Below are 22,924 nucleotides of genomic sequence, written 5' to 3' on the forward strand. Positions count from 1 at the left end.
TGCAATTTCCAAACTTTGAAAAATGCCATTTCATGCCATCCCCAGTGGCATTTTTCGAAGTCTGCAGTGGCGTTTTTCAAAGTTTGCAAATTGCAGTGGCGTTTTCCAAAGTTTGCAAAAATTGCAGTGGCATTTTTCAAAGTTTGGAAATTGCAGTGGCATTTTTATGAATCGCCATATTTGTTGTGGCATTTATCTAATTTGTTTTCGAGACGGAAGCAGGGTGTCAACTGGGCTGTGCGGGGCACTCTGGCATGTCTAGACAGCCTTCTCTTTTATGTTTACCACAGACCAGCCCAGTAGTTTTTTTTCTTTCTGAAAATGGCTAGCCCAGTTTTTTTGTGATTCGCCAAGTAAGTCGCTTTGTCAGGCCTATTGGGCTGCAAATCTTTCAAGACGAGGAGAGCTTCATTCGGCTGGACGAGAAAATGGCCTATCAGTAATGAGAAATGGGCTGTACATTTTTAAAACACATCAAACCGGCAATTACTTTCACATTTCTTTTTTTCATTTCAAGATTTTAAATTGCATTAATTTTTATGCGTGGACAATTTGTTGGATTTTATATTGATATACATTTAGTTTTAAAATTAGTTTGAATGTGACTCGAAATTTCGGGATTAAAAACAGTTCGGACCGCACCGAAATATGCAACATTTCGTATAATTTTTTAACCGTGGCCAGAATATGGGCTGTAATGCTAACAAAAAGAATATGGGCTCCAAAAAAACCTTCAGAATTAGCAAATGGGCTGTAAATTATTAGAAATAATGGCAGATGGGTTGTATGCTGTTTTTCACAGATTTGAGGCTTTCCTAAAAAAGGTTGACGCACAAGCAGTGACTGTTGGATGTCCATCCAACGGCCGTCGTGCTTCTTCAATCTCTGCTCTTCCTGCTCCAGCCGCTCAACCAAGCGCCGGCGGGACTGCCTGCTCCCTCCTCTCCGCGGCCGGCTGTGCTGCCGCGCAGGCTTCACCGCCCCACCGTACTCCCATCGCTGGCCTAGCCATCCCTCTACTCACCCACACCTGTTGTTATTCTCCGGCGATGGCAGACGAACCAGTAAACCCGCGTATAGTCGTACTCCCCTCCGCGTGGGAAACAACTGCCGAGTCTTCCCTGCCTCCGTGTCGTTTCCTTCCTAGGCCTCACCGTCGTCCACCGCCCTGGTGCTCCCGGCGCGGCCTGGTCAACGTGGTCAACGACCGACATGCATCTGAAGTGGACTGTACGTGGAGAGGCTGACAGCTGGGTCCACGGCCGCACGTAAGGAAATGCCTCCTTATTACGCGCAAAATAATGATTCCTCCACCTGACATCTGGGACCCACCGAAAGGGCCTCTGTATTTCGCGAAAAAATGTTACCGCCGCTGACAGCTCGGACCCACCAGCTATATCTTCGCACGCAAGGAAGTGCGTCCTTATTACGCACAAAAAAATGAACACTCCCCCTGCTAGCTGGGACCCAGTATAGTGGCAGGCTGACTTGTGGGCCTACTAAGTTGACGGGGACGGAGGGCTTTTTCAACTTAGTCAATATGCAAGATTCTAGCTCCAGTGACCGTATGATGTCCATCCAACGGCCGTAGTGCTTCTTCAACCTCTCGTCTTGTTGCTCCAGCCGCCCAAAGCAGCGCTGGTCGTGCCGCATGCTCCTGCCTCCCGTGGCCAGCTCTGCTGCCGCGGAGAACTCACCGCCCCCTACTATTCCCACTGCTGGCCAGGCCCTGTGGTGACGGCAGCCTCACACCGCAGCCGAACCAGTGAACCCTCGTACTCCTCTCCGCGCGGGCTTCCACTGCCGCGTCTTCCCCGGCTCCGCGTCATCCCCTTCCTAGGCCTCGCCGTCGTCCACCGCCCTAGTGCTCTCGGCGCGGCGTGGTCAACGTGGTCAAGGAACGGCTTCCATCGGACGTGGACTGTACATGGAGAGGCTGACAGCTGGGTCCACAGCCGCAGCAAGGAAGTGCCTCCTTATTACGCGGAAAATAATTATTCCTCCACCTGACAGCGGGGACCCACCGGACGGGCCACCGTATTTCGTGAAAAAAATGTTTCCCCCTGACTGCGGGGACCCACCAGCTACATCTTCGCACGCAAGGAAGTGCGTCCGGGCAAAAAAAACGATTCGCCCCCCTGACTGCCGGGACCCACCAGCTACATCTTCGCAGGCAAGGAAGTGCCTGACAGTCAGGACCCACCTGGTCGAAGCGTACGTAGCATTGTCATTCTGGTCGCGAACGTGTACGTACATACTGGTCGATGTAGAGGCGCGCACGTGTCGTAGTAGAGGCGCGCACGTAGCATGTACACGTACGTACAGCGGCCAGTGTGCAAGAAAGAAAATACGGCCACGTACGTACATACGGGCAGGGTCTCGAACGCCTACTCGCACATACGTACGGCCAGGGCTCGTGTACATGGCTGGGTCAGAACCGAGAAACAACGTCGTCGTCGTGTTCATGGGGAGCCAACCGGCTGGGTCGGAACAGAATGCGTCGTCGTGTTCATCGGGAGGGCTTGGACGGAACAGCCGATGGAAACGAGGCCTGGCATACCGCAGAACGGAGGAAATGGTCTTGTGTTCGACCGGCCACGTTTGAAACGGAATCCTGTTCATCTGGAGGGGTCTGGCGTACCGCAAAACGGAGGAAACGGACCTCCTACGGTCGAAACGGGAGTCCTGTTGATCGGGAGGGGTGTGGCGTACCGCAAAACGGAGGAAACGGACTTGTGTTGGAGCGCTATGGTCGAAACGGGGGTCCTGTTCATCGGGAGGGGTGTGGCGTACCGCAAAACGGGACTCCATGAGACACTGTTCATCTCCACCGTCGACCCCCTCCAGCCTCCACGGGCTACTGTTCATCCACCGTCGACCTCCTCCAGCCTCCACCTGCGACTGTTCATCCACGGGCTCCTGTTCATCCAGCCTCCACCACGTGCTACTCCACCGGCTACTGTTCAACCAGCCCTCTCCACGGGCTCCTGTTCAACCACCCCTCCACGGGCTACTGTTCATCCAGCCCTCCACCGTCTACTATTCATTCTGCCCTCCACGGGGTGGTCCTGTTCATCCTGCCCTCCACGGGGTCCTGTTCATCCAGCCCCAACTGGCTCGATCGATCGGGGTCCTGTTCATCCAGAGGCAACACCACGGGGTCCTGTTCATCCACCCCACCAGGAACTATTCATCCAAACCCCCCCAGCAACGCTCACTGTTCATCCAGAGGCAGCATCGATCGGCTTCAGTTAGCAGCAGTAGCGAAGGAATCGCTCGATCGGGTTCAGTTAACAGCCATCGATCGATCGCTCGGGTTCAGTAACGCGTAGCCTGCAGTGCAATCACTCGGGTTCAGTTAGAGCCCAACGCCTCGCTCGGGTTCAGTTAGAGCCAACGCCTCACACACACGCGCGTACGTGTACGAGAGAAACGCGCATCGCTCGGCCCCCGACCTCCCACCGTAACCGGGAACTCCCCGAAATTTTCCTCGCCCTCGCTTCTACCACGGTTTTTTCCGTCATGGACGGCCCAAAGAATGTCATGCAGCTGCGTCTCCGGCCCGCCCAGGACGAAAAGCCCATTTTCTGCCATGATTTTTTGTCATAGAAGTAGGAGCCCACCACATCTATGATGATACCGGGTTTTGTCATAATTATCGTCATAGAAGTGTCATATGTATGACAGAAAAAAATTCGTTCGACCCAAAATGTCACGGATGTGTCTTTTTTTTGTAGTGATGAAGGCAGCTTTCTCGCTACCTGGACTACCAGATCATCGAGCTGCGTCATCGTCAGCTTCCTTAAGCTTAGCGGCAAGCCCAGGTAACGGCATGGGAAGGCCCCCACAGGACAGCCAAGCATGTTATCGGTCCACTTGTTCCTCTGAGCACCTGATGGGTATCGCACACGTCTTTGCTCTGTTAACCCGCAGCCCTGAGGCTCCCGCAAACGAGCCAAGAATGGCATTACAGAGATCTAGATCCCGGGCCTCCGGTTTCAGGAAAAGCATCACGTCGTCCACGAAGATCGACACCCTCTGGTTTGGAGCCCCCACAAAAGGCAAGAGCAGGCCCTGACTGTCCGCCATGGCAAACAACCGCTGGAGTGGTTCCATCATTAAGATGAACATCATCGGGGATAATGGGTCACCCTGCCTAAACCCCTTCCTATTCCTGATTGGGGCCCCTGGCACGCCGTTGATGAGGATCCGGGTTGAAGCAGTGTAAAGCAAGCCAGCGATCCACGAAACCCATCGCGAGCCGAAGCCGAGGGCGCGCAGTACTTCCAGCACAAAGGGCCACAGCACCGAATCAAAAACTTTTGATATATCTAGTTTGATCATCACAGCCGGCTGCGTGAGGGAGTGCAACTTCCTGGCCATACCCTGCACCATCATAAAGTTATCATGGATGGCCCTTTGATAACCCACAAGTATAGGGGATCAATTGTAGCCTCTTTCGATAAGTAAGAGTGTCGAACCCAACAAGGAGCTAAAGGTAGAACAAATATTCCCTCAAGTTCTATCGACCACCGATACAACTCTACGCACGCTTAACATTCGCTTTACCTAGAACAAGTATGAAACTAGAAGTACTTTGTAGGTGTTGTTGGATAGGTTTTCAAGATAATAAATAGCACGTAAATAAAAACTAGGGGCTGTTTAGGTAAAGAAGCAATAAAGTTAGTATAGCGAGTGTGGAAAAGTGGTGGTAGGAGTTGTGAAATTGTCCCTAAGCAATCGACTACTTTACTAGACTGATAGCAAGTTTTATGTGGGAGAGGCCACTGCTAGCATGTTATCCCTGACTTGGAACTCTATGCACTTATGATTGGAACTATTAGCAAGCATCCGCAACTACTAACGTTCATTAAGGTAAAACCCAACCATAGCATTAAGATATATTGGTCCCCCTTCAATCCCGTATGCATCAATTTCTATGCTAGGTTGAAGCTTCTGTCACTCTTGCCCTCCAATACATAGTCCTATCAACATACAACTAACCCTATGGTGTGATCCACGCGCGCGCTCATATGATGGGCACCAAAGGACAGCAACATAACCACAACCAAATTAAACCAATCATAGCAATTCACCAATTACCAATAGAACAACGAAAATCTACTCAGACATCATAGGATGGCAACACATCATTAGATAATAATATGAAGCATAAAGCACCATGTTCAAGTAGAGGGTACAGCGGGTTGCGGGAGAGTGGACCGCTGAATATAGATGGGGGAAGGTGATGAAGATGTTGGTGAAGATGACGGAGGTGTTGGTGTAGATTGCGGTGATGATGATGGCCCCGGCGGCGTTCCGGCGCCACCGGAAGCGAGGGGGAGAGACCCCCCCTCCTTCTTCTTCTTCCTTGACCTTCTCCCTAGGTGGGAGAAGGGTTTCCCCTCTGTTCCTTGGTCTCCTTGGCGTGGGAGGGGCGAGAGCCCCTCCGAGATTGGATCTGTCTCTCTGTCTCTCTCTGTTTCTGCGTTCCCTGATTCTGCCCTTTCACCGTTTCTTAAATTCCCGGAGATCCGTAACTCCGATTGGGCTGAATTTTGGACACGATCTCTATCCGGATATTAGCTTTCTTGCGGCAAAAGAAGGGCACCAACCGCCTTACGGGGTGGCCACAAGGGCCCAGGGCGCGCCCCCTGCCTCGTGGCCCCCTCGGGCATCGTCTCGCGTTGATTCTTCTTCCCAAAAATCACATATATTCCAAAAAAATCTTCGACAGTTTTTATCCCGTTTGGACTCCGTTTGATATGGATTTTCTGCGAAACAAAAAACATGCAACAAACAGGAACTGGCACTGGGCACTGGATCAATATGTTAGTCCCAAAAATAGTATAAAAAGTTGTCAAAAATATATGGAAGTTGTAGAATATTGGCATGGAACAATAAAAAATTATAGATACGACGGAGACGTATCACCCTTCCTCTGACGAATGCACTCTGTTGCATTCCAACAAGTTTCGGTAGATCGTCCGTAACTCTCAAAGACAGGACTTTGTCAAAAATCTTCACCACCCCATGGACTAAGCTAACCGGTCAAAAATCCTTCAGCTCTTCCGCCCCATCCACCTTTCGAAGCAGTGTGACAAGGGCTTTGTTGATCGCATGCATTCCTCTCATGTCTGTTGGGGAACGTAGCAATAATTCAAAATTTTCTACGCATCACCAAGATCAATCTATGGAGTTTACTAGCAACGAGAGGGGAGGAGTGCATCTACATACCCTTGTAGATCGCGAGCGGAAGCGTTCAAGAGAACGGGGTTGATGGAGTCGTACTCGTCGTGATCCAAATCACCGATGATCCAAGCGCCGAACGGACGGCACCTCCGCGTTCAACACACGTACGGAGCGGTGACGTCTCCCACGCCTTGATCCAGCAAGGAGGAGGGAGAGGTTGAGGAAGAAGGCTCCAACAGCAGCACGACGGCGTGGTGGTGGTGGAGTGACAGTTCTCCGGCAGGGCTACGCCAAGCTCGCACGGAGGAGGAGAGGTGTTGGGGAGGGGAGGGACTGCGCCTTGGATGTGGTGTTGCAGCCCTCCCCTCACCCCTCTATTTATAGGGAGAAGGAGGAAGGGGGCTGGCCCCTCTAGATGGGATCTAGAGGGGGGGCGGCGGCCAAGGGGGAGGTGGCTTGCCCCCCAAGCAAGGGCGGGCCCCTTTAGGTTCCCCCAAACCCTAGGCGCATGGGCCCTAGGGGGTTTGGCGCCCCAGCCCACTTAGCGGTTGGTTCCCTTCCACCTACAGCCCATAATTAAGGCCCTCCGTGGCAGGTGGACCCTCCCGGTGGACCCCCCGGAACCCCTTCGGTGGTCCCGGTACAATACCGGCATACCCCCGAACACTTCCGGTGACCGTATGGTGACTTCCCATATATAAATATTTACCTCCGGACCATTCCGGAACTCCTCGTGCGGCCGGGATCTCATCCGGGACTCCGAACAACATTCGGTAATCACATACTGTTGGGGAACGTAGCAGAAATTCAAAATTTTCCTACGTGTCACCAAGATCAATCTAGGAGATGCTAGCAACGAGAGGGGAGGAGTGCATCTACATACCCTTGTAGATCGCGAGCGGAAGCGTTCAAGAGAACGGGGTTGATGGAGTCGTACTCGTCGTGATCCAAATCACCGATGATCCTAGCGCCGAACGGACGACACCTCCGCGTTCAACACACGTACGGAGCGGGGACGTCTCCTCCTTCTTGATCCAGCAAGGGGGGAGGAGAAGTTGATGGAGATCCAGCAGCACGACGGCGTGGTGGTGGAAGTAGCGGGATCCCGGCAGGGCTTCGCCAAGCGCAAGCGGGGAGGAAGAGGTGTCACGGGAGGGAGGGAGGCGCCAGGGCTTGGGGTGCTGTTCCCATGCGCCTCCCCACTATATATAGGGGTGGAGGGGGCTGGTTTCTTGCCCTCCAAGTCCATTGGGGCGTTGGCAAAGGTGGGGGAAAGAAATCCCATCATTTCCCTTCCCCACCGATTGTTATCCCCATTTTTTAGGGATCTTGATCTTATCCCTTCGGGATATGATCTTATTCCTTCTAAGGTGGGATCTTGGTGCGCCTTGACCAGGGGTGTGGGGCCTTGCCCCCACTACCCACGTTCATGTGGGTCCCCCATGCAGGTGGGCCCCACTTTGGAGCCTTCTAGAACCTTCCTCGTACAATACCGAAAAATCCCGAACATTTTCCGGTGGTCAAAATAGGACTTCCCATATATAAATCTTTACCTCCGGACCATTCTGGAACTCCTCGTGACGTCCGGGATCTCATCCGGGACTCCGAACGACTTTCGGATTTCCGCATACTAATATCTCTACAACTCTAGCGTCACCGAACCTTAAGTGTGTAGACCCTACGGGTTCGGGAGACATGCAGACATGACCGAGACGACTCTTCGGTCAATAACCAACAGCGGGATCTGGATACCCATGTTGGCTCCCACATGTTCCATGATGATCTCATCGGATGAACCACGATGTCGAGGATTCAATCAATCCTGTATACAATTCCCATTGTCAATCGGTACGTTACTTGCCCGAGATTCGATCGTCGGTATCCCAATACCTTGTTCAATCTCGTTACCGGCAAGTCACTTTACTCGTACCGTAATGCATGATCCCATGACCAAACACTTGGTCACATTGAGCTCATTATGATGATGCATTACCGAGTGGGCCCAGAGATACCTCTCCGTCATACGGAGTGACAAATCCCAGTCTCGATTCGTGCCAACCCAACAGACACTTTCGGAGATACCCGTAGTGCACCTTTATAGCCACCCAGTTACGTTGTGACATTTGGTACACCCAAAGCATTCCTACGGTATCCGGGAGTTGCACAATCTCATGGTCTAAGGAAACTATACTTGACATTAGAAAAGCTCTTAGCAAACGAACTACACGATCTTGTGCTATGCTTAGGATTGGGTCTTGTCCATCACATCAATCTCCTAATGATGTGATCCCGTTATCAATGACATCCAATGTCCATGGTCAGGAAACCATAACCATCTATTGATCAACGAGCTAGTCAACTAGAGGCTTACTAGGGACATGTTGTGGTCTATGTATTCACACATGTATTACGGTTTCCAGTTAATACAATTATAGCATGAACAACAGACAATTATCATGAACAAGGAAATACAATAATAACCATTTTATTATTGCCTCTAGGGCATATTTCCAACAGTCTCCCACTTGCACTAGAGTCAATAATCTAGTTCACATCACCATGTGATTAACACTCAAAGTTCACATCGCCATGTGACTAATACCCAAGAGTTTACTAGAGTCAATAATCTAGTTCACATCACCATGTGATTAACACTCAAAGTTCACATCGCCATGTGACTAATACCCAAGAGTTTACTAGAGTCAATAATCTAGTTCACATCACCATGTGATTAACACTCAATGAGTTCTAGGGTTTGATCATGTTATGCTTACGAGAGAGGTTTTAGTCAACGGGTCTGCAACATTCAAATCCGTGTGTGCTTTACAAATCTCTATGTCATCTTGTAGATGCAGCTACCACGCGCTACTTGGAGCTATTCCAAATAACTGCTCTACTATAAGAATCCGGTTCACTACTCAGAGTCATCCGGATTAGTGTCAAAGTTTGCATCGACGTAACCCTTTATGACGAACCCCCTTTCCACCTCCATAATCGAGAAAATTCCTTAGTCCACTAGATACTAAGGATAAGTTCGACCGCTGTCATGTGATCCCTTCCTGGATCACTATTGTACCCCTTGACTAACTCATGGCAAGGCACACTTCAGTTGCGGTACACAGCATAGCATATTGTAGAGCCTACGTCTAAAGCATAGGGGACGACCTTCGTCCTTTCTCTTTCTTCTGCCATAGTCAGGTCTTGAGTCTTACTCAATACTCACACCTTGTAACACAGCCAAGAACTCCTTCTTTGCTGATCTATTTTGAAATCCTTCGAAATCTTGTCACGGTGTGTATTCATTTGAAAGTACAATTAAGCGTTTTTGATCTATCCTTATAGATCTTGATGCTCAATGTTCAAGTAGCTTAATCCAAGTTTTCCATTAAAAACACTTTTCAAATAACCCTGGATGCTTTCCAGAAATTCTACATCATTTCTGATCAACAATATGTTCAACATATACTCATCAAAAATTCTATAGTGTTCCCACTCACTTCTTTGGAAATACAAGTTTCTCATGAACTTTGTATAAACCCAAAATCTTTGATCATCTCATCAAAGCGTTCATTCCAACTCCGAGATGCTTACTCCAATCCTTAGAAGGATTGCTGGATCTTTGCATACTTGTTAGCATCTTTCAGGATTGACAAAACCTTCTGGTTGTATCACATACAACCTTTCCTCAAGAAAATCGTCGAGGAAACAATGTTTTGACATCCTATCTGCAAGATTTCATAAATAATGCAGTAACTGCTAATATAATTCTAATAGACTCTTAGCATCGCTACGAGTGAGAAAGTCTCATCGCGGTCAACTCCTTGAAATTGCCGGAAAACATCTTAACGACAAGTCGAGCTTTCTTAATGGTGACACTTACCATCATTGTTTGTCTTCCCTTTAAAATCCATCTGTACCCAACAGCCTTACGACCATCAAGTAGTTCTTTCAAAGTCCCTACTTTGTTTTCATACATGGATCCTCTCGGATTTTATGGCCTCGAGCCATTCATCGGAATCCGGGCCCACCATCGCTTCTCCATAGCTCGTAGGTTCATTGTTGTCTAGCAACATGACTTCCAAGACAGGATTACGTACCACTCTGAAGTAGTACGCATCCTTGTCGTCCTATGAGGTTTGGTAGTGACTTGATCTGAAGTTTCATGATCACTATCATAAGCTTCCACTTCAATTGGTGTAGGTGCCACAGGAACAACTTCTTGTGCCCTGCTACACATTAGTTGAAGTGACGGTTCAATGACCTCATCAAGTCTCCACCATCCTCCCACTCAATTCTTTCGAGAGAAACTTTTCCTCGAGAAAGGACCCGTTTCTAGAAACAATCACTTTTGCTTCCAGATCTGAAATAGGAGGTATACCCAACTGTTTTGGGTATTCTATGAAGATGCATTTATCCGCTTTGGGTTCGAGCTTATCAACCTGAAACTTTTTCACATAAGCGTCGCAGCCCCAAACTTTTAAGAAACGACAGCTTAGGTTTCTCTAAACCATAGTTCATACGGTGTCGTCTCAGCGGAATTGCGTGGTGCCCTATTTAAAGTGAATGCGGTTGTCTCTAATGCCTAACCCATAAACGATAGTTGTAATTCGATAAGAGACATTATGGTATGCACCATATCCAATAGGGTGCAGTTATGATGTTCGGACACACCATCACAATATGGTGTTCCAGGCGGTATTAGTTGTGAAACAATTTTCCACAATTTCTTAATTGTGTGCCAAACTCGTAACTCAGATATTCATCTCTATGATCATATCACAGACATTTTATCCTCTTGTCACGACGATCTTCAACTTCACTCTGAAATTACTTGAATCTTTCAATAATTCAGACTTGTGTTTCATCAAGTAAATATTCTCAGCATCTACTCAAATCATCTGTGAAGTAAGAACATAACGATATCCACTGCGTGCCTCAGCACTCATTGGACTGCACACATCAAAGTATTGCTTCCAACAAGTTGCTCTCTTGTTCCATCTTACTGAAAACGAGGCCTTTCAGTCATCTTGCCCATGTGGTATGATTTGCATGTCTCAAGTGATTCAAAATCAAGTGAGTCCAAATGATCCATCTGTATGGAGTTTCTTCATGCATGTATACCAATAGACATGGTTCGCATGTCTCAATCTTTTCAAAAATGAGTGACTCCAAAGATCCATCAACATGGAGCTTCTTCATGCGTTTTATCCCAATATGACTCAAATAGCAGTGCCACAAGTATGTGGTACTATCATTACTATCTTATATCTTTTGGCATGAACATGTGTATCACTACGATCGAGATTCAATAAACCATTCATTTTAGGTGCAAGACCATTGAAGGTATTATTCAAATAGACAGAATAACCATTATTCTCCTTAAATGAATAACCGTATTGCGATAAACATAATCCAATCATGTCTATGCTCAACGCAAAAACCAAAGAACAACTATTTAGGTTTAACACCAATCTCGATGGTAGAGGGAGCATGCGATGCTTGATCACATCAACCTTGGAAACACTTCCAACACATATCGTCATCTCTTCTTTAGCTAGTCTCCGTTTATTCCGCGGCTTTTATTTCGAGTTACTAACACTTAACAACCGAACCGGTATCTAATACCCTGGTGCTACTAGGAGTACTAGTAAAGTACACATTAATATAATGTATATCCAATATACTTTTGTCGACCTTGCCTGCCTTCTCATCTACCAAGTATCTAGGGTAGTTCTGCTTCAGTGACCGTTCCCCTCATTTCAGAAGCACTTAGTCTCGGGTTTGGGTTCAACCTTGGGTTTCTACACTAGAGCAGCAACTGATTTGCCGTTTCATGAAGTATCCCTTCTTTCCCTTGCCCTTCTTGAAACTAGTGGTTTTACTAACCATCAACAATTGATGCTCCTACTTGATTTCTACTTTCACGGTGTCAAACATCGCAAGTTGCTCAAGGATCATCATGTCTATCCCTGATATGTGATAGTTCATCACGAAGCTCTAATAGCTTGGTGGCAGTGACTTTGGAGAACCATCACTATCTCATCTGGAAGACAACTCCCACTCGATTCAAGCGATTGTAGTACTCAGACAATCTGAGCACATGCTCAACGATTGAGCTTTTCTCCCTTAGTTTGCAGGCTTAAGAAACTTGTCGGAGGTCTCATACCTCTTGACGTGGGCATTAGTCTAAAATCCCAATTTCAGTCTTTGGAACATCTCATATGTTCTGCGACGTTTCAAAACCGTCTTTGGGGCCACAATTTTAAACCGTTAGCATCACACACTGAAATATCACGTAGTCATCAAAACGTGTATGTCAGATGTTTCGTAACATCTACAGACGACGCTCGAGGTTCAGCACACCGAGCGGTGCATTAAGGACATAAGCCTTCTGTGCAGCAATGAGGACAATCCTCAGTTTACGGACCCAGTCCGCATAATTGCTACTAGCAACGAGAGGGGAGGAGTGCATCTACATACCCTTGTACTTCGCGAGCGGAAGCGTTCAAGAGAACGGGGTTGATGGAGTCGTACTCGTCGTGATCCAAATCACCGATGATCCTAGCGCCGAACGGACGGCACCTCCGCGTTCAACACACGTACGGAGCGGGGACGTCTCCTCCTTCTTCATCCAGCAAGGGGGGAGGAGAAGTTGATGGAGATCCAGCAGCACGACGGCGTGGTGGTGGAAGTAGCGGGATCCCGGCAGGGCTTCGCCAAGCGCAAGCGGGGAGGAAGAGGTGTCACGGGAGGGAGGGAGGCGCCAGGGCTTGGGGTGTTGTTCCCATGCGCCTCCCCACTATATATAGGGGTGGAGGGGGCTGGTTTCTTGCCCTCCAAGTCCATTGGGGCGTTGGCAAAGGTGGGGGAAAGAAATCCCATCATTTCCCTTCCCCACCGATTGTTATCCCCCTTTTTTAGGGATCTTGATCTTATCCCTTCGGGATATGATCTTATTCCTTCTAAGGTGGGATCTTGGTGCGCCTTGACCAGGGGTGTGGGGCCTTGCCCCCACTACCCACGTTCATGTGGGTCCCCCATGCAGGTGGGGCCCACTTCGGAGCCTTCTAGAACCTTCCTCGTACAATACCGAAAAATCCCGAACATTTTCCGGTGGCCAAAATAGGACTTCCCATATATAAATCTTTACCTCCGGACCATTCCGGAACTCCTCGTGACGTCCGGGATCTCATCCGGGACTCCGAACGACTTTCGGATTTCCGCATACTAATATCTCTACAACTCTAGCGTCACCGAACCTTAAGTGTGTAGACCCTACGGGTTCGGGAGACATGCACACATGACCGAGACGACTCTCCGGTCAATAACCAACAGCGGGATCTGGATACCCATGTTGGCTCCCACATGTTCCACGATGATCTCATCGGATGAACCACGATGTCGAGGATTCAATCAATCCCGTATACAATTCCCTTTATCAATCGGTACGTTACTTGCCCGAGATTCGATCGTCGGTATCCCAATACCTTGTTCAATCTCGTTACCAGCAAGTCACTTTACTCGTACCGTAATGCATGATCCCGTGACCAAACACTTGGTCACATTGAGCTCATTATGATGATGCATTACCGAGTGGGCCCAGAGATACCTCTCCGTCATACGGAGTGACAAATCCCAGTCTCGATTCGTGCCAACCCAACAGACACTTTCGGAGATACCCGTAGTGCACCTTTATAGCCACCCAGTTACGTTGTGACGTTTGGTACACCCAAAGCATTCCTACGGTATCCGGGAGTTGCACAATCTCATGGTCTAAGGAAACGATACTTGACATTAGAAAAGCTCTTAGCAAACGAACTACACGATCTTGTGCTATGCTTAGGATTGGGTCTTGTCCATCACATCAATCTCCTAATGATGTGATCCCGTTATCAATGACATCCAATGTCCATGGTCAGGAAACCATAACCATCTATTGATCAACGAGTTAGTCAACTAGAGGCTTACTAGGGACATGTTGTGGTCTATGTATTCACATATGTATTACAGTTTCCAGTTAATACAATTATAGTATGAACAACAGACAATTATCATGAACAAGGAAATACAATAATAACCATTTTATTATTGCCTCTAGGGCAAATTTCCAACACATACAAACCTTCCTTATAACCCTAGCGGCATCGAACCTTAAGTGTGTAGACCCTACGGGTTCGGGAACCATGCAGACATGACCGAGACACCTCTCCGGCCAATAACCAATAGCGGGATCTGGATACCCATATTGGCTCCCACATGTTCCACGATGATCTCATCGGATGAACCACGATGTCGGGATTCAAGCAATCCCGTATACAATTCCCTTTGTCCATCGGTATGTTACTTGCCCGAGATTCGATCGTCGGTATCCCAATACCTCGTTCAATCTCGTTACCGGCAAGTCTCTTTACTCGTTCCGTAACGCATGATCCCGTGGCTAACTCCTTAGTCACATTGAGCTCATTATGATGATGCATTACCGAGTGGGCCTAGAGATACCTCTCCGTCATACGGAATGACAAATCCCAGTCTCGATTCGTGCCAACCCAACAGACACTTTCGGAGATACCTGTAGTGCACCTTTATAGTCACCCAGTTACGTTGTGACGTTTGGTACACCCAAAGCATTCCTACGGTATCCGGGAGTTGCACAATCTCATGGTCTAAGGAAATGATACTTGACATTAGAAAATCTCTTAGCAAACGAACTACACGATCTTGTGCTATGCTTAGGATTGGGTCATGTCCATCACATCATTCTCCTAATGATGTGATCCCGTTATCAATGACATCCAATGTCCATGGTTAGGAAACCATAACCATCTATTGATCAACGAGCCAGTCAACTAGAGGCTCACTAGGGACATGTTGTGGTCTATGTATTCACACATGTATTACGTTTCCAGTTAATACAATTATAGCATGAAGAATAGACAATTATCATGAACAAGGAAATACAATAATAACCATTTTATTATTGCCTCTAGGGCATATTTCCAACAGTCTCCCACTTGCACTAGAGTCAATAATCTAGTTCACATCACTATGTGATTGTAATGAATCCAACACCCATGGGGTTTGTTCATATATCGCTTGTGAGAGAGGTTATTAGTCAACGGGTCTGAACCTTTCAGATCTGTGTGTGCTTTACAAATCTCTATGTCATCTTGTAGATGCAGCTACCACGCGCTACTTGGAGCTATTCCAAATAACTTCTCTACTATACGAATCCGGTTTACTACTCAGAGTCATCCGGATTAGTGTCAAAGTTTGCATCGACGTACCCCTTTACGACGAACTCTTTTACCACCTCCATAATCGAGAAAATTCCTTAGTCCACTAGTTACTAAGGATAAGTTCGGCCGCTGTCATGTGATCCATTCCTGGATCACTATTGTACCCCTTGACTAACTCATGGCAAGGCGCACTTTAGGGGACGACCTTCGTCCTTTCTCTCTCTTCTGCCGTGGTCAGGTCTTGAGTCTTACTCAATACTCACACCTTGTAACACAGCCAAGAACTCCTTCTTTGCTGATCTATTTTGATCTCCTTCAAAATCTTGTCACGGTATGTATTCATTTGAAAGTACTATTAAGCGTTTTTGATCTATCCTTATAGATCTTGATGCTCAATGTTCAAGTAGCTTAATCCAGGTTTTCCATTGAAAAACACTTTTCAAACAACCCTATATGCTTTCCAGAAATTCTACATCATTTCCGATCAACAATATGTCAACAACATATACTCATCAGAAATTCTATATTGCTCCCACTCACTTCTTTGGAAATACAAGTTTCTCATAAACTTTGTATAAACCCAAAATCTTTGATCATCTCATCAAAGCGCACATTCCAACTCCGAGATGCTTACTCCAGTCCTTAGAAGGATCGCTGGAGCTTTGCATACTTGTTAGCATCTTTCAGGATTGACAAAACCTTCTGGTTGTATCACATACAACCTTTCCTCAAGAAAATCGTCGAGGAAACAATGTTTTGACATCCTATCTGCAAGATTTCATAAATAATGCAGTAACTGCTAATATAATTCCAACAGACTCTTAGCATCGCTACGAGTGAGAAAGTCTCATCGTAGTCAACTCCTTGAACTTGTCGGAAAACATCTTAACGACAAGTCGAGCTTTCTTAATGGTGATACTTACCATCATTGTCTGTCTTCCCTTTTAAAACCCATCTGTACCCAACAGCCTTACGACCATCAAGTAGTTCTTTCAAAGTCTATACTTTGTTTTCATACATGGATCCTCTCGGATTTTATGGCCCCGAGCCATTCGTCGGAATCCGGGCCCAGCATCGCTTCTCCATAGCTCGTAGGTTCATTGTTGTCTAGCAACATGACTTCCAAGACATGATTGCCGTACCATTATGACGTAGTACGCATCCTTGTCAACCTACGAGGTTTGGTAGTGACTTGATCCGAAGTTTCATGATCACTATCATCAACTCCCACTTCAATTGGTGTAGGCTCCACAGGAACAACTTCCTGTGCCCTGCTGCACACTAGTTGAAGTGACGGTTCAATAACCTCATCAAGTCTCCATCATCCTCCCACTCAATTCTTTCGAGAGAAACTTTTCCTCGAGAAAGGACCCGATTCTAGGAACAATCCCTTTTGCTTCCGGATCTGATACAGGAGGTATACCCAACTGTTTTTGGGTGTCCTATGAAGATGCGTTTATCCGCTTTGGGTTCGAGCTTATCAGCCTGAAACTTTTTCACATAAGCATCGCAGCCCCAAACTCTTAAGAAATGACAGCTTAGGTTTCTCTAAACCATAGTTCATACGGTGTCGTCTCAACGGAATTGCGTAGTGCCCTATTTAAAGTGAATGCGGTTGTCTCTAATGCCTAACCCATAGACGATAGTGGTAATTCGATAAGAGACATCATGGTATGCACTATATCCAATAGGGTGCAGTTATGATGTTCGGACACACCATCACACTATGGTGTTCCAGGCGGTATTAGTCATGAAACAATTTCACAATGTCTTAATTGTGTGCCAAACTCGTAACTCACATATTCATCTCTATGATCATATCATAGACATTTTATCCTCTTGTCACGACGATCTTCAACTTCACTCTGAAATTACTTGAACCTTTCAATAATTCAGACTTGTGTTTCATCAAGTAAATCTACTCAAATCATCTATGAAGTAAGAACATAACGATATCCACTGCGTGCCTCAGCACTCATTGGACTGCACACATCAAAATGTATTACTTCCAACAAGTTGCTCTCTTGTTCCATCTTACTGAAAACGAGGCCTTTCAGTCATCTTGCCCATGTGGTATGATTTGCATGTCTCAAGTGATTCAAAATCAAGTGAGTCCAAATGATCCATCTGTATGGAGTTTCTTCATGCATGTATACCAATAGACATGGTTCGCATGTCTCAATCTTTTCAAAAACGAGTGACTCCAAAGATCCATCAACATGGAGCTTCTTCATGCGTTTTATCCCAATATGACTCAAATAGCAGTGCCACAAGTATGTGGTACTATCATTACTATCTTATATCTTTTGGCATGAACATGTGTATCACTACGATCGAGATTCAATAAACCATTCATTTTAGGTGCAAGACCATTGAAGGTATTATTCAAATAGATAGAATAACCATTATTCTCCTTAAATGAATAACCGTATTGCGATAAACATAATCCAATCATGTCTATGCTCAACGCAAAAACCAAAGAACAACTATTTAGGTTTAACACCAATCTCGATGGTAGAGGGAGCATGCGATGCTTGATCACATCAACCTTGGAAACACTTCCAACACATATCGTCATCTCTTCTTTAGCTAGTCTCCGTTTATTCCGCGGCTTTTATTTCGAGTTACTAACACTTAACAACCGAACCGGTATCTAATACCCTGGTGCTACTAGGAGTACTAGTAAAGTACACATTAATATAATGTATATCCAATATACTTCTGTCGACCTTGCCTGCCTTCTCATCTACCAAGTATCTAGGGTAGTTCTGCTTCAGTGACCGTTCCCCTCATTTCAGAAGCACTTAGTCTCGGGTTTGGGTTCAACCTTGGGTTTCTACACTAGAGCAGCAACTGATTTGCCGTTTCATGAAGTATCCCTTCTTTCCCTTGCCCTTCTTGAAACTAGTGGTTTTACTAACCATCAACAATTGATGCTCCTACTTGATTTCTACATTCACGGTGTCAAACATCGCGAATAGCTCAAGGATCATCATATCTATCCCTGATATGTTATAGTTCATCACGAAGCTCCAGTAGCTTGGTGGCAGTGACTTAGGAGAACCATCACTATCTCATCTGGAAGACAACTCCCACTCGATTCAAGCGATTGTAGTACTCAGACAATCTGAGCACATGCTCAACGATTGAGCTTTTCTCCTTTAGTTTGTAGGCTTAAGAAATTTGTCGGAGGTCTCACACCTCTTGACGTGGGCACAAGCCTGAAATCCGAATTTCAGCCCTTGAAACATCTCATATGTTCTGCGACGTTTCAAAACGTCTTTGGTGCCTCAATTCTATACCATTTTAACATTATGCACTGCACTATCACGTAGTCATCAAAACGTGTATGTCAGATGTTCGCAACATCTACAAACGACGCTCGAGGTTCAGCACACCGAGCGGTGCATTAAGGACATAAGCCTTCTGTGCAGAAATGAGGACAATCCTCAGTTTGCGGACCCAGTCCGCATAATTGCTACTATCAACTTTCAACTAAATTTTCTCTAGGAACATATCTTAAACAGTAGAACTAAAGCATAAGCTACGACATAATTTGCAAAGACCTTTTGACTATGTTCATGATAATTAAGTTCATCTAAATTATTTAATGAACTCCCACTCAGATAGACATCCCTCTAGTCATCTAAGTGATACAGGATCCGACTCAACTAGGCCATGTCCGATCATCACGTGAGACGGACTAGTCATCATCGGTGAACATCTCCATGTTGATCATATCTACTATACGACTCATGTTCGACCTTTCGGTCTCTTGTGTTCCGAGGCCATGTCTGTACATGCTAGGCTCGTCAAGTCAACCTAAGTGTTTCGCATGTGTAAATCTGGCTTACACCCGTTGTATGCGAACGTTAGAATCTATCACACCCGATCATCACGTGGTGCTTCGAAATAACGAACATTCGCAACGGTGCACAGTTAGGGGGAACACATCTCTTGAAATTTTAGTGAGGGATCATCTTATTTATGCTACCGTTGTTCTAAGCAAATAAGATGTAAACATGACAAACATCACATGCAAATCATAAAGTGACATGATATGGCCAATATCATCTTGCGCCTTTTGATCTTCATCTTCGAGGCGCGGCATGATCACCTTCGTCACCGGCATGACACCATGATCTCCATCATCATGATCTCCATCATCGTGTCTTCATGAAGTTGTCTCGCCAACTATTACTTCTACTACTATTGCTAACGGTTAGCAATAAAGTAAAGTAATTACATGGCATTTTTTATTGACACGCAGGTCATACAATAAATTAAGACAACTCCTATGGCTCCTGCCGGTTGTCATACTCATCGACATGCAAGTCGTGATTCCTATTACAAGAACATGATCAATCTCATACAACACATATATATAATTCATCACATCCTTTTGGCCATATCACATCACATAGCATACCCTGCAAAAACAAGTTAGACGTCCTCTAATTGTTGTTGCATGTTTTACGTGGCTGCTATGGGTTTCTAGCAAGAACGTTTCTTACCTACGCAAAAGCCACAACGGTGATATGCCAATTGCTATTTACCCTTCATAAGGACCCTTTTCATCGAATCCGATCCGACTAAAGTGGGAGAGACAGACACCCGCTAGCCACCTTATGCATCAAGTGCATGTTAGTCGGTGGAACCTGTCTCACGTAAGAGTACGTGTAAGGTCGGTCCGGGCCGCTTCATCCCACAATGCCGTCGAATCAAGATAAGACTAGTAACGGTAAGCAAATTGAACAAATCATCGCCCACAACTACTTTGTGTTCTACTCGTGCATAGAATCTACGCATAGACCTAGCTCATGATGCCACTGTTGGGGAACGTAGCAATAATTCAAAATTTTCTACGCATCACCAAGATCAATCTATGGAATTTACTAGCAACGAGAGGGGAGGAGTGCATCTACATACCCTTGTAGATCGCGAGCGGAAGCGTTCAAGAGAACGGGGTTGATGGAGTCGTACTCGTCGTGATCCAAATCACCGATGATCCAAGCGCCGAACGGACGGCACCTCCGCGTTCAACACACGTACGGAGCGGTGACGTCTCCCACGCCTTGATCCAGCAAGGAGGAGGGAGAGGTTGAGGAAGAAGGCTCCAACAGCAGCACGACGGCGTGGTGGTGGTGGAGTGACAGTTCTCCGGCAGGGCTACGCCAAGCTCGCACGGAGGAGGAGAGGTGTTGGGAGGGGAGGGGCTGCGCCTTGGATGTGGTGTTGCAGCCCTCCCCTCACCCCTCTATTTATAGGGAGAAGGAGGAAGGGGGCCGGCCCCTCTAGATGGGATCTAGAGGGGGGGCGGCGGCCAAGGGGGAGGTGGCTTGCCCCCCAAGCAAGGGGGGGCGCCCCCTTTAGGGTTCCCCCAAACCCTAGGCGCATGGGCCCTAGGGGGTTTGGCGCCCCAGCCCACTTAGGGGATGGTTCCCTTCCACCTACAGCCCATAATTCCCTCCGTGGCAGGTGGACCCTCCCGGTGGACCCCCCGGAACCCCTTCGGTGGTCCCGGTACAATACCGGCATACCCCCGAACACTTCCGGTGACCGTATGGTGACTTCCCATATATAAATCTTTACCTCCGGACCATTCCGGAACTCCTCGTAACGTCCGGGATCTCATCCGGGACTCCGAACAACATTCGGTAATCACATACAAACCTTCCTTATAACCCTAGCGTCATCGAACCTTAAGTGTGTAGACCCTACGGGTTCGGGAACCATGCAGACATGACCGAGACACCTCTCCGGCCAATAACCAATAGCGGGATCTGGATACCCATATTGGCTCCCACATGTTCCACGATGATCTCATCGGATGAACCACGATGTCGGGATTCAAGCAATCCCGTATACAATTCCCTTTGTCCATCGGTATGTTACTTGCCCGAGATTCGATCGTCGGTATCCCAATACCTCGTTCAATCTCGTTACCGGCAAGTCTCTTTACTCGTTCCGTAACGCATGATCCCGTGGCTAACTCCTTAGTCACATTGAGCTCATTATGATGATGCATTACCGAGTGGGCCTAGAGATACCTCTCCGTCATACGGAGTGACAAATCCCAGTCTCGATTCGTGCCAACCCAACAGACACTTTCGGAGATACCTGTAGTGCACCTTTATAGTCACCCAGTTACGTTGTGATGTTTGGTATACCCAAAGCATTCCTACGGTATCCGGGAGTTGCACAATCTCATGGTCTAAGGAAATGATACTTGACATTAGAAAAGCTCTTAGCAAACGAACTACACGATCTTGTGCTATGCTTAGGATTGGGTCTTGTCCATCACATCATTCTCCTAATGATGTGATCCCGTTATCAATGACATCCAATGTCCATGGTTAGGAAACCATAACCATCTATTGATCAACGAGCCAGTCAACTAGAGGCTCACTAGGGACATGTTGTGGTCTATGTATTCACACATGTATTACGTTTCCAGTTAATACAATTATAGCATGAACAATAGACAATTATCATGAACAAGGAAATATAATAATAACCATTTTATTATTGCCTCTAGGGCATATTTCCAACAATGTCACCCCAATAGAACCGCTCCATTGCTCGCATAAGATCCGCTTTGATTATACCCCAGCAGCAGGCGTAGAAACGCGTGGTGAAACCATCCGGGCCCGGGGCCTTATCCATCGGCATCGATTTGATTGCGGTGAGGATCTCCTCCTCCGAGAATGGCACCTCCAAGTGCTCAAGATGCAGACAGGGAAGCTGGACGGCCTCCCAATTGAGGCTAAACTCCCTGTCCGGTGCAACACCCAAAATCTGCCTGTAGTAGCTGTCCACCGCGCCCGCAATCTCCTCATGGCTGGTCAACACATTGCCATCTACCTGCAGCCCCATGATCACATTCTTCTGTCTCCGATGGTTGGCATGCTGGAAGAAGAACCCTGAGGTGGCGTCCCCCTCGCGGAGCCACAGCATCCTCGAGCGTTGGCGTGCAATAGATCTCTCCAGAGAGCAAAGCCCGAGCAACTTCCGCTTGAGCACCCGCCGAAGAGCTAATTCGGCTGGGGAGAGCTCCCTTCCTTCCATAGCCACGTCAAGCTGCTTGATGATCTCGAGCGCGAGAGAAATCTGAGTCTTGACATTCCCTATCCACCGATCACTCCAGCTTTGCAGTTTCCTTGCCGTTGCTCGCAGCTTCCTATCCAAAACCACGAAGGGGTTGCCTTCGGAAGACATAGACGCCCAGGCCTCGGCCACGACATCATAGAAACCTTCGGCCTTCGTCCAGAAGGACTCGAAACGGAATCGCTTCCCCACGTGAAAATCCGCATGCAGGTCAAGCAGCAAAGGGCAATGGTCCGAAACAGCTGTCCCCAAAGCTGACAGAAGGCAAGTAGGGTACAGCGCCTCCCAGTCCACGGTGACGAAGACGTGGTCAATCCTCTCCAACGTTGCATGGCCGCGCTCATTCGACCAAGTGTAACGCCTTCCGTTAAGATACAACTCTTTTAGTT

The sequence above is a fragment of the Triticum aestivum genome, chromosome 1D, assembly GCF_018294505.1.
Source record: "Triticum aestivum cultivar Chinese Spring chromosome 1D, IWGSC CS RefSeq v2.1, whole genome shotgun sequence".
In the NCBI taxonomy this organism is placed as follows: Eukaryota; Viridiplantae; Streptophyta; class Magnoliopsida; order Poales; family Poaceae; genus Triticum; species Triticum aestivum.